The following is a 12331-nucleotide window of genomic DNA, read 5'->3' as shown; positions in this document are numbered from 1 at the left end:
CAAAAAGAAAGCATCATAATTTCTTTCCAAAAGTGAACGAATCGAACTATCTTTTTCATCACAAAGGCGGATTTTCAAACTCGGAATAGTTGTAGAGATAATATTTTGAATAACCCTGTAAGAAAGTTAGTGAAAAGAGCCCTAAAAATCACCATACATTTTTTACTGCTGTTCGTCAAAACAGGCCATCATACTAAGACTTACTCAGTCCAGTCGGGTTTAAGTATTCACCATCTGTTAATTTCAGAGATCTATCACAATGTTTCAATTTCTTTTTTTTTTCTTACATAGCACATGTGTTGTTCCAAAAATCATACTCTCTAACATTTTGTCTAAAAGTTAAAATTCGCCGGGTGCAAACTGTTTTGACCTCACAGCACTGAAGTCCAGTTTTATTTAATGTGTTTATATGTAATTTTGGCATAAATATACGTTCCAAATAAACACTTAAGCTCTTTCATTCTTGTTGTCTTTGGGTCTTCATTTTTCTCTAAGATATAATATTTACTTTGCCCATGAGGATGTTAATATGTTTGTTTGTTTTTTCTTTAATTTCGCGCAAAGCTATACGAGGGTTATTTGCGCTCGCCGTCCCTAATTTTGCAGTGTAAGACTAGAGGGAAGGCAGCTAGTCATCACCACCCACCGCCAACTCTTAGGCTACTCTTTTACCAATGAATAGTGAGATTGACCGTAACATTATAACGCCCCCACGGCTGAAAGGGCGAGCATGTTTGGTGTGACGAGGGTTCGAACCCGCGACCCTCTGATTACAAGTCGAACGCCTTAACTCACCAGGCCATGCCGGGCCTAGGATGTTAACACAATTTCGTATATTGTGTAGAAAAAGATCGTACACAGCAATGCACTTCACTGGCCAAGTAAATTATATTTGAGGTTTCAGCCTTTGTCTATAATACAAGAAGTACCAGTCACGTGATGACGCGTATCGCTTCTTGGTAGAACTGATGTTACCAGTCTAATGCAAAGCATCAGCTTTTGTCATAAGAACTCGTCTTGTCTAAATTTATTCGAGAACCAAGTTGATCAATCGAAAGACATCATGTGATGAAATAACTGTTATTTGTTTTATTGATCCGGCAGTAAGACGACTCTCCAATATGTTTGTTTGCTTTGTATATAATAATGAATTATTGTGTTTCACCTTACATCACGTGATCAATATGTTTTTTTTATTTATCTAAAGCCTCAGTCATTTAACGAAGTTCAGCTTTAGTCCACAATTTTCCTGGTGATTCTTCGCATTATAAAGATAACCTGTATAATACTTGCTCGAAAATAGGTAAATCTGAAAACATCGCACATTAACTACAATACCGCATATAACAAGAACTGAGGTTCTTACTTTAAATATTACAATAATCAGCTGACAAAGCTGTAGGTACATAAATATTTTGCATGAATGTTGCCTTTTCATCGAATGTTTTTAGACACACAAAACCTTTATAATCTAATTTGTCGAAGATGCAACTGGAGTGAAATATGGAGGAAGGACACAACTCTGGTGCAATGTCATATGGAGGGAAGCCATAAGGTGCACGAAATTTGCGACCAATGACATCTTTGACAATACTTTTTATTCTTTCTTTGAATAAATCTTATTTAACGTTAGATGGTCCTGATGTGCGCCTCTTCGTTTGAGTTTCGTACTTCACATGACGTGTAACACATTTCTATTCCTTCGGTATGACTGAATAATTCACTTTGACATTACTTCAGTGTAACCCTTACAAACTACTCAGTGAGCAATGTGGTAAAACATTATTGACTCCCTAATTACAAAAGTATCTACGTTTTATTTGTCTTAACCAGTTATTTCAGTTAACTGCAATTTCATTGACTGATACGTATGGTGAAGATTTGCTCAATGGCTTTCTTTTGCAGGCTCTACATTTGCTCATATACACTGCTGGCCAAAATCTTAAGAAAAAATATGCATTTTGCGTTGTTAGACTCAACCACGTATTTGAATAGAGCTTCGAAAGATGACAACAAGAAAAGGGAAAATAAAAAAAAACTGTTTTAGCATTTAATAGGAAAAACGCGAACACCATGAAATCAGCCTAAATACTAGCTGGTCAAAAGTTTAAGTCCATACCAAAAAGAAGTCCTAAACAGGGTAGTAAATGCCCAACAAGAGGTCTCAGTAGTGAGTTGCACGGCCGTCATTGCGAATAGCTGCAAACATTCGCTTTAGCATGGTCGATATAAGCGTTTGCAGAAGAGTGGCTGGAATGTTATTCCAAGTGGTTAAGATGGCTTCACAAAGACCAGGCACTGTTTGGAATTGACGTCCATTTCTATAGAATTCACTTGCCATCCACCCCCAAACATTTTCAATGGGATTCAGTTCGGGCGAACACGTTAGATGGTCCAAAAGAATCACCTTATTCCCCATGAAAACGTCCTTTATCCTGCGGACTTTGTGGATTACAGCGTTGTCCTGCTGAAAGATCGTCATTTTCACACAAGCGCGGGCCTTCAGTCAATAAGAGTGCTCTGCTCTCTCCAACATGCCAATGTAGCCAGCTGCTGTTTGACGCCCCTGTATAACCTGAAGCTCCTTTGTTCCATGGAAGGAGAAATTGTTTTATTTGTTTGTTTGTGAATTTCGCACAAAGCTACTCGAGGGCTATCTGTGCTAGATGTCCCTAATTTAGCAGTGTAAGACAGTGTAAGGGAAGGCAGCTAATCATCACCACCCACCGCCAACTCTTGGGCTACTCTTTTACCAACGAATAGTGGGATTGCCCGTCACATTATAACGCCTTCACGGCTGAAAGGGCGATCATGTTTGGCGCGACGGGGATGCGAACCCGCGATCCTCAAACTACGAGTCGCACGCCTTAACACGCTTGGTCATGCCAGGCCGGAAGGAGAAAGCACTCCAGATTATGATGGAACCTCCTCCACTGTGTCGTGTAGAAAATGTCCTTATCGTGCCAATAACGTTGAAAGCCATCCAGACTATCCTGGTTAAATTTTTTCACATCAGAGAACAAGACCTTCGTCCACTTTTCTGCATCCCATATTTGGTGCTTCTCAGCAAAGTTTAACCGAGCGGTTTCGTGGTGTGGGAGCAGGCATGGCCTTTAAAGACGTTTACGGTTTTTAAAGACTTTCTCTCGTAGATGCCGTCTTATTGTTCTTGAGCTGCATTCTGCGTTCGTAAGGGCCTTCATCTGGTTCGATGATCGGCTGGTATCTTGCCGGTCAACCCGTTGAATCCTCCTGCTCAACGCCAGCGAAATTTTCTTTGGCCGACCACTTGAAATTCTCGTTCCGTATCCCTCAGTGTCTTTTAAGAAATTTGCAACAGCAGTTTTATTACGCCCAATCTCACCAGCGATGGCACGTTGAGAAAGACCTTGCTTTTGCAGCTCGACAGTTCTGCCACGTTCAAACTCTGTCAACTTTTTAACCTTTACCATGTTTTTACCTAATGTAACACAGGAAATGTCAGTATGACTAAATTTCGTTACGTGTTTACCGATTAACGCTTCGTTTCAGTATAGTCTTAAACTTTTTACCAGCTAGTATTTAGGCTAATTTCACATTTTGTTCACATTTTCTATAATAAATGCTAAAAACGTTTTTTTTTATTTTTATATTCCCTGTTCTTATTTACATATTTCGAAGCTCTACTCAAATAAGTGATTGTGTCAACATTATTAATCTCTTTTACAATATTAAATTCTTCAATCAGATTCCTACTAACACACTTTGTTCAATAGAAAACAATTTTAAGAATTTTAATCTCTATTCATATGACACCCCCTTCATCCCAGGTACATTTTAGTAACCCCTCCTCTGAACCCTTTTCCAACAATTCAATGTCTTTTGTAAGATAAGAAGCCCAAGAATGAACACAATACACCAAATATGGCCCCTAACTAGTGACCTATACAATGAAATTATAATCTCTTTAGATTTTTATTCAACATTTCTGTAAATACAAACTAAAATCCTATTTGCCCTACCACTAGTAACAGTACACTGCTTGGATGGCTTAAGATACTGCTCAACCATTACACCAAGATGTGTTTTTTTCATTACACTCTTAAGGTTATTCATCCAAACTACACTTTTAATTCAAATTAGGATAATCCACATGCAATATCTTGTGTTTATCGTGCCATCCAGTGGCGCAGCGATATGTCTACAGACTTACACCTCTAAAAACCAGGTTTCGATTACCATGGTTAACAGAGCACAGATAGCCCGTTGTGTAGCTTTGTGCTTAATTACAAACAAACAAAGCATTTATCATAATTAAAAACCCATCTGCCATTAATTTTCTCAACTCATTTTCTCAACTTTACTCATTTGTAAAGCAGCAGAAGCATCTTCACAGCCAGCAACACCCAAGACCTAAATATCATTAGTAAATTTAAGTAATTTATTTCCACTTTCTTCATCTATGTCATAAATGTAAATCCATAAGAGCAATGGGCCTAAGACTGAGTCTTGAGGTATACCACTTGTAACATTAATGGAGTTTGACTTAACTCCATTTATAAAAACCCTTTGCTTTCTTCCATCATGGCACTCTTCAAACCAATTAGTTAATTTATCCCCCACACCTAAAGAAATAAGTTTCTTTACTACTCTTTTTATGTGGGACTCTGTCAAATGCTTTATGAAAATCCAAATACACCAAATCTATGCCCTTACTCTCACATGCGTCAACATTTTCAAAGTACGTCAAAAGATTTTTAAGGCAAAATTTTCCCTTAGTAAAATCATGTTCACTATGAAATAAAATTCTAACATTTATTAAATGACTTTGCGAAATATCTTTCACCAAACTTTCCAAATATTTTCTCACAACAGATGTAAGACTAATAGATCTATAATTACTGGGACAAGTTCTATTACCTCCCTTGAAAATAGGAGTGTTAGCTAATTTCCAGTCTGTTGGTACTTGTTACTATTCAAGTTATTACAAAAAATTGTGGCAAGTGGCTTTCATATTGGCCTGGCATGGCCTAGCGCGTAAGGCGTGCAACACGTAATCGGAGGGTCGCGGGTTCGCGCCCGCGTCGCGTCAAACATGCTCGCCGTCCCAGCCGTGGGGGCGTTATAATGTGACGGTCAATCCCACTTTTCGTTGGTAAAAGAGTAGCCCACGAGTTGGCGGTGGGTGGTGATGACTAGCTGCCTTCCCTCTAGTCTTACACTGCTAAATTAGGGACGGCTAGCACAGATAGCCCTCGAGTAGCTTTATGCGAAATTCCAACAAAACAAACAAACAAGCATGGCTTCCATATCCAATCCTTAAACTTCTTTAAAACCCTTGGAGAAATATTATCTGGTTCAGGAGCCTTATCATTCTTTAAACTTTCCAGATTTTTTTTTAACAAGCTCAAAATTTATACAATTGTCTTGCTCAACTTTGTTTTATCTATCAATTGCTCAAGATGAGGAATTTTGCTTAAGTATTCATTACTAAAAACTGAAGAAAAGACAGAATTTAAAAGTCTAACCATTTGATAATCATCTTCCTTTATCATCCCTCAAGGGCCCTACCCATCCTAACATTTTGTTTACCCCTAATTTACTTTAAAAATCCTTACTGTTATTTTTTATGTTTTCAGTCAGATTTTTTCATACATCCTAGACAAATCAAACATGAAAGGTTAGTGGTTATTGCCTTAATTATAATTAATTAAGGCAATCTGTGGTATTCTCAAAGTCATTGGTATTTCATTTGGCATGCAAGGAGAATCCACGAAATATTGTTCTTTTTATGCCTACGGGATGGCCGTGCTACCCCGGATCATTAGATCAGATGTGAATAGCATCAAAGCACACGAAAGCCAGGAAAGAACAGTGTCCAGTGTATTCCTTTAGCCACCTCTCCACATTAATCTCGGTGTAATGAAGGATTTTATGAAGGTAATAGGGAAGACAACTTCAGGAGGTTTCAATACCTTGTTGAGAAATTTTCAAACATCAGTGCCGCGAAATGGAAAAAAATAAATTCTTGATGGGGCCCCAAATCAGGGAGGTTCTCACTTGAATCAAATTATTATTTTGTTAACCACAATCAAGTTTGTTATGTTTTGGTTCTAAAACGATAAATAAGACTTTTAAGTCACGACTGGTCTTAAGAAATGTTTTGCCTATAGTTGTCAACATTTTAAGCATAACAAAATGTGATACGATTTGAATGAAAAAGATTCACTCATATGAAAGTACATATGATGCTTTGTGAAAAATATGTAGGTGATGGAGAAAAATGAATATTATTTTCGAATTCAGAGAACAGAAATTACTGTAGGAAATGTGGACATTTCAAGAAAAATTATCTCAGGCCTGTGTTATTTACTAACGAGAAGCTTAAGAACCCTAAACCGCAATACAGTATAAACTGTAGTTGTTGTTCAAGTATAAGATTTTGAAGTATTTGTTGTTTATTTGTAAGCATTCAAAATCTAGTTTCGATTAACCACGTGTATATATAAGTATTAGTGAAGTCAGAGTTTAACAATTTAAGACTGAAAAATGATGCAGTAAACTAATAAATCTTCAAACCAATAAAACGCCCCCCCCCCTCCAGTGGCTCAGCGGCATGTCTGCGGACTTCCAACGCTAAAAACCGGGTTTCGTTACTGGTGGTGGGCAAAGCACAGATAGCCAATTATGTTGTTTTGTGCTTAATTCAAAACAGCATCAAACCAATAGAATAAAAACTAAAGACATTTTAAAACTTGATGGCTAACCAAAAAGCTGTGTTTTTAAGGTGTTACAATAATTTTGTGTTTAAATTAGAGGTGTGTACTTTTATTATTGTGTGAAAGTGAGAACAATTTTTTGAAATCATATACACGAAAATCACTTATTAGGTATTTCTACTATTTGTTGGCGTTGTGTTGCATATACACTGCTGGCCAAAATCTTAAAGCCAATGAGCATAAATAAAAAATATGCGTTTTGCATGGTTAGACTCAACCACTTATTTGAGCAGAGCATAAAAAAGGTGAAAATAAGAAAAGGGAAAATAAAAAGAAACAACTTTTTTAGCATTTAATAGGGAAAATGTGAACATTATGAAGTTAGCCTAAATACTAATTGGTCAAAAAGATTAAGACCATACCAAAAAGAAGTCCTAAACAGGGTAGGAAATGCTCAATAAGAGGTCTCAGTAGTGAGTTACACGGCTGTCATTGTGAATAACTTCAAACATTCGCTTTGGCATGGTCGATATAAGACTGGCTGGAATATTATTCCAAGTGGTGAAGATAGCTTCACGAAGATCATGCACTGTTTGGAATTGACGTCCATTTCTACAGACTTCCCTTGCCATCCACCCCCAAACATTTTCAATGGGGTTCAGTTCGGGCGAACACGCTGGATGGTCCAAAAGAATCACCTTATTCCCCATGAAAACGTCCTTTGTCTTGCAGGCATTGTGGATTGCAGCGTTGTTCTGCTTGAAGATCCAGTCACTTCCAAATAAGCGAGGGCCTTCAGTCAATAAGGATGCTCTCTCCAACATACCAATGTAGTCAGCTGCTGTTTGATGCTCCTCCACTGTGTTGTGTAGATATCCTTATTGTGCCAGTAACATTGGAAGCCATCTGGACCATCTAGGTTAATTTTTTCTCATCAGAGAACAAGACCTTCGTCCACTTTTCTACGTCCCATGTTTGGTGTTTCTCAACAAAGTTTAACCAAGCTATTTCGTGGTGTGGAAGGAGGCGTGGCCTTTAAAGACGTTTACAGTTTTTATTTGTTTGCATTCCTCTGTCTACCTTGTACTAATTGTTTTAACGATATCCATTATATTATATTAAAAATTAAGTGAGTGTTCGTTGTTAGAATCATGGAAGACGCCTCTTGCTGGAACAACAGAAAAGATGAGAGAAGCTGTTATCCAATAGGAGAGACCTGCAACACAAGTATAATGTTCAAAAATTATTCTTTCCATCCTGCTCATGTGTATTCATTGCAGTTTCATTGCGATTTTTTTGACAATGAGCTGGTCGAAGAAGTTTGCTACAATTTTTTAAAACAAGTCTTTCGAAGGTTACGTGACATAAAATTTTCAATAAATAAGTTACTCACTTTATCCTCGTGTAAATATCTTTCTTCTTTTTTTATTTCATTCTTCTTGTTATTTTTCGCCTGTCGTAAACTTAAGTCATTCTTGTTCTATTGTTATCTTCTGCTGCCCCACCCCAAGGGGGGTTAGCGGTAAGTTTGAGGACTTATAACGTTAAAAAAACGGGTTTCGATATCTGTGGTTGGAACATTAGAGATCACAAATTGCGTAGCTTTGTATTTAACAACAACAAAACATATTTTTTTATTTTCTTCTTTAAACACTTATGGAAAAGTGTGATGGAGCTAGTAGTCCTATGCCCAGTTTCTTTGTAGTTATATTGATACTCATAATAATTACACGAAGACAATATCCACCGCTAGTGATAATTAAAGTTTAATGTTATATAGCAGTCAGTGGCATTCGAGCCAAACAGGTTCGTAGTTTAACTTCAGTGGTCAATCGTGTCAAAATTAATGATAGTTCTTGTGGGCAGTTTTAATGACGCATTTACATGAGTATTTGTTTTCTTTTGTTTGGGAAAAAGTTTTTTAACTTTTCGAGACCGACTAATATAGTAAATCAAGCCATATAAGTTTTTTTTTTTTTGAGTCCCAAAGTTGTTGGACACTTCAGATGCTGACGCATCGTTGGTGATTCTCGGGCAGATTTATCTGGTGGCTCTCATCTCTTCTCCAGGTATTCGTAACTAATTTAGCAGTTCAGAAGATCAGAAGAAAGGGAACTAGTCAACACGATCCACTACCAACTGTAGGGCTATTCTTTAACCAACGAATAGTGCGATTTACCGTCACTTTATAATGCCTCTACTGCTGAAAGGGCTAGTATGTTTGTCAATGGGGATTCGGACACGATACTCTTAAATGTTCTAACCATCAGGAAAATTTTGATTATTGAAATTGATTATTACAGATACCTTACTCTTAAAGGTAAGAATGTGCTGTCTCTTTAACTGCTGTACAAGCTGTTACTTTACATTTAATAATAACTTCTTTCACCTTTTGATAATGAAAGTACTGCCTACGAATCTGGTTTAATTGCAAAGGAAACTGATGCTTGGAGATTTTTAACAGAGGAACATCAGTTTTTAATTAGCTCATATTTTATCATTATCGTTGTTACTTTCAATCAAAGTTAATTTATTTTACAGCTTTGTGCATTAGAAATAAGTTTAAAATCACATTAGGAACACAACTAAATAATTTTTTGCAAGTAACATATATACAGTAATCATTAGAACAAACTTGGGATTCATGTGTCAAACAAAGGAAACCTTCTGCAAGCTATTCCTTAAGCTAAAATGATTTTGAACTATAAAATAAATATGTCTTACTTATGAAGTATTTGTGGAATATAAATAGTAAACATATTAAATATGTGAACGTTTTCAACAAGTATATTTTTATTTTATAATACATATACAGATTGTATGGAGAAAACAGCAGACCAAACATGTTATAAGAAAGCGTGGGCAGTAACTAGCGAATCGTAATAATAGTTAGTAAAAATCCATTGTAAAAGAAGCCTGCAACATTCCAATTGTGACATCTGAGGGTAAAAATTCACAGCTCACGGACGTGGTATGCTGAGAAAACTCCAACAGTTAAATATAATACACGACAAAATGAGTAAGTGTAAGAAAAAAAAATCAGTTAGTAGAACAGTGATAAAAGACAAAGGTGAGATACTGCTAGTAAAGAGTTCAGCAATACAAGTTTTGTATCTATGGTAGTGGTATATTTGCAGACTTACAACCCTAGAAATCAGATTTCGACACCTGGGCAGAGCACAATAGCCCATTGTTTATCTTTGCGCTTAAATCCAAATAACAACTGTATCTATACATTCTAAGTTTATTGTGTTGGATGTTTTCGCTAAAGAAATTACATAAGGGACAAAAATAAGTTGTGCAAGGACCAAAAACAAAGTGTATTTTTGTTACAGTCTGATGGAATACTCCACTTGTGGAAGACCCGACATGTACCAATCGAGTTAAAGTAACTACCTTTGAAAGAGGATTTGCTAAACTTAATAAATAATACGAAAAACACTAAAATTGTTTTTATAATTCCGTGTTTCTAACTCTTAATGGCATTTCTCCGACTTCATCGACTTCTCTGCATTTATCAAGCTACTCTGAGGACCTGATCTGACTTCAGAAGATGACAGTAATTCAGGACCTACAAGAAGTTTGCCGCACAAATGTCTTATAAAAATTCCATTTCTAATCTAGTCTAGCATTGTTCCTCTTAGGGTTCAATAATGTATAAAGTATAAAGATAAAAAAGTGAAAAATGCTAACTGTATTGAGGAAATGGCAGAATTAATAGAATTTAAAGTGAAATTACTGAAAGATATTTTGGAAGAATTGTTAATGCAGTTATAGTGACTGTAACCTAAAGAATTTCTCGTGTTAACTTAGTTAACAGCTTAACTGACTTTATATCTATGTTATTAAATGTGATAGAATGTCTTATTAATAAACATTTAGACTTTCAAAATGAAGAATTCAATGGTTTAGAAATAGTGTTATTGCAAAACAACCTTGAGAGTTTCGATATAAGCGAACTGTTTAACAGTGTATATTAAAGAAGTTATTTGATTGTATTCAGTTGTCTCTTTGTGAGTTCTTTACTCCCCACGTAAACCTCCTTGTGTTAGTGGTTTCTGCACTCCATTCACGATTACACGGCCCAAAATCCAAATTAATTACTTTGTAACGAGTTTATAGTCGAGTTCAACGACTAAGTCTATGGACTGCTCACATTCCCATTACACTTGGACATATATTTTGTCACATCTTGAATGTATGCATTCGCGATCTTCTAGAAATATTTTAAATGAAAAATAAAATAAGTTTATTTAGTACTATGTTTTTCTTCTTTTATGTAACCCCAATAAGTCTGTCAGGCCCAGCATGGCCAGGTGGTTAAGGCACTTAACTCGTAATCTGAAGGTCTCGGATTGGAATACCTGTAACACCAAACATGTTCGCCCTTTCAGTCGTGTTTCAAAGTTACCACCTTGTTTTCAACTTCAGTAACGAAGATTTTTCCATTCTGCAAGTTTGTTTGTTTTTGAATTTCGCACAAAGCTACTCGAGGGCTACCTGCGCTAGTCGTCCCTAATTTAGTAGTGTAAAACTATTGGAAAGGCAGCTACTCATCATCACCCACCGCCAACTCTTGGGCTACTCTTTTACAAACGAATAGTGGGATTGACCGTAATATTATAACACCTCCACGGCTGGGAGGGCGAGCATGTTTGGCGCGACGGGGATGCGACCCGCGACCCTCAGATTACGAGTCGCACGTCTTAACACGCTTGGCCATGCCGGGGCCCCATTCTGCAAGAGACGGAGCAGTTGATGGTCTTTGTACTAATTTTGCTCAACATACAAATTACCATAAAATTAATTTTTTGCCGATAATGTTGACACAAAAATGAGTTAATTTTACGGTTTTGTACACAAAAGTATGACGTATATTTTAGTTTCTAACAATGGAAAGCATAAAAGTAGTGTTTTATAGTCTAACCACAAAAATGAGCTTGTTAAATATTGCATATGTCACCTAGTAAAAATGGATAATACAACTATGATTCATGATGTAATTAGATAAAACTAAGTCTAATTTTCAGTTAGATATAGTTACAATATACTTATTTAAGCAACATAAACCAAACGTTTTTGAAGAGGTTAACACTGAATTTCTAATATGTTCATTTGGATATAATACCACCCAATATTTTAATTCCTTCGAAAGTGTCTGACAAACAATATTTATCTATTCATAAAATTAGTTTAAACAAATAGTAAAGCGTCTTATAAAGGTGAAATGATGTAGATAGGTAGTGCCATAAAGAATGCAAGCAAGAATATTAGGATGATACAGCTATACATATACATTTATTGTTACACTTTAAAATGCTCTTGTACAAATAGTTACAAGATCAGTCAATTTGATCGATCTCATAATGAGAGTCTGCAATAATTAAAACATATTTCAACTCAACTTGCTATTTCTTGTACATAAGTTCCAAGCTCTTAGTTACAATATAATGATGCCTACCCTGACAAGACAATAATCTGATGATAAACAAACTGTATACCAACAATCAGGAATATATAACTTCCAACTGCAGTAATATTAAACTGAAGAATGCATTTTACATTGTAGCATTATATTTTAATATTTAAAACTTATATAAAGATTATCTATGTATAGCTGTATCATCTCCGTA

The sequence above is a fragment of the Tachypleus tridentatus genome, chromosome 4, assembly GCF_004210375.1.
Source record: "Tachypleus tridentatus isolate NWPU-2018 chromosome 4, ASM421037v1, whole genome shotgun sequence".
Taxonomy (NCBI): domain Eukaryota; kingdom Metazoa; phylum Arthropoda; class Merostomata; order Xiphosura; family Limulidae; genus Tachypleus; species Tachypleus tridentatus.
This window is presented reverse-complemented; position numbering follows the sequence as displayed.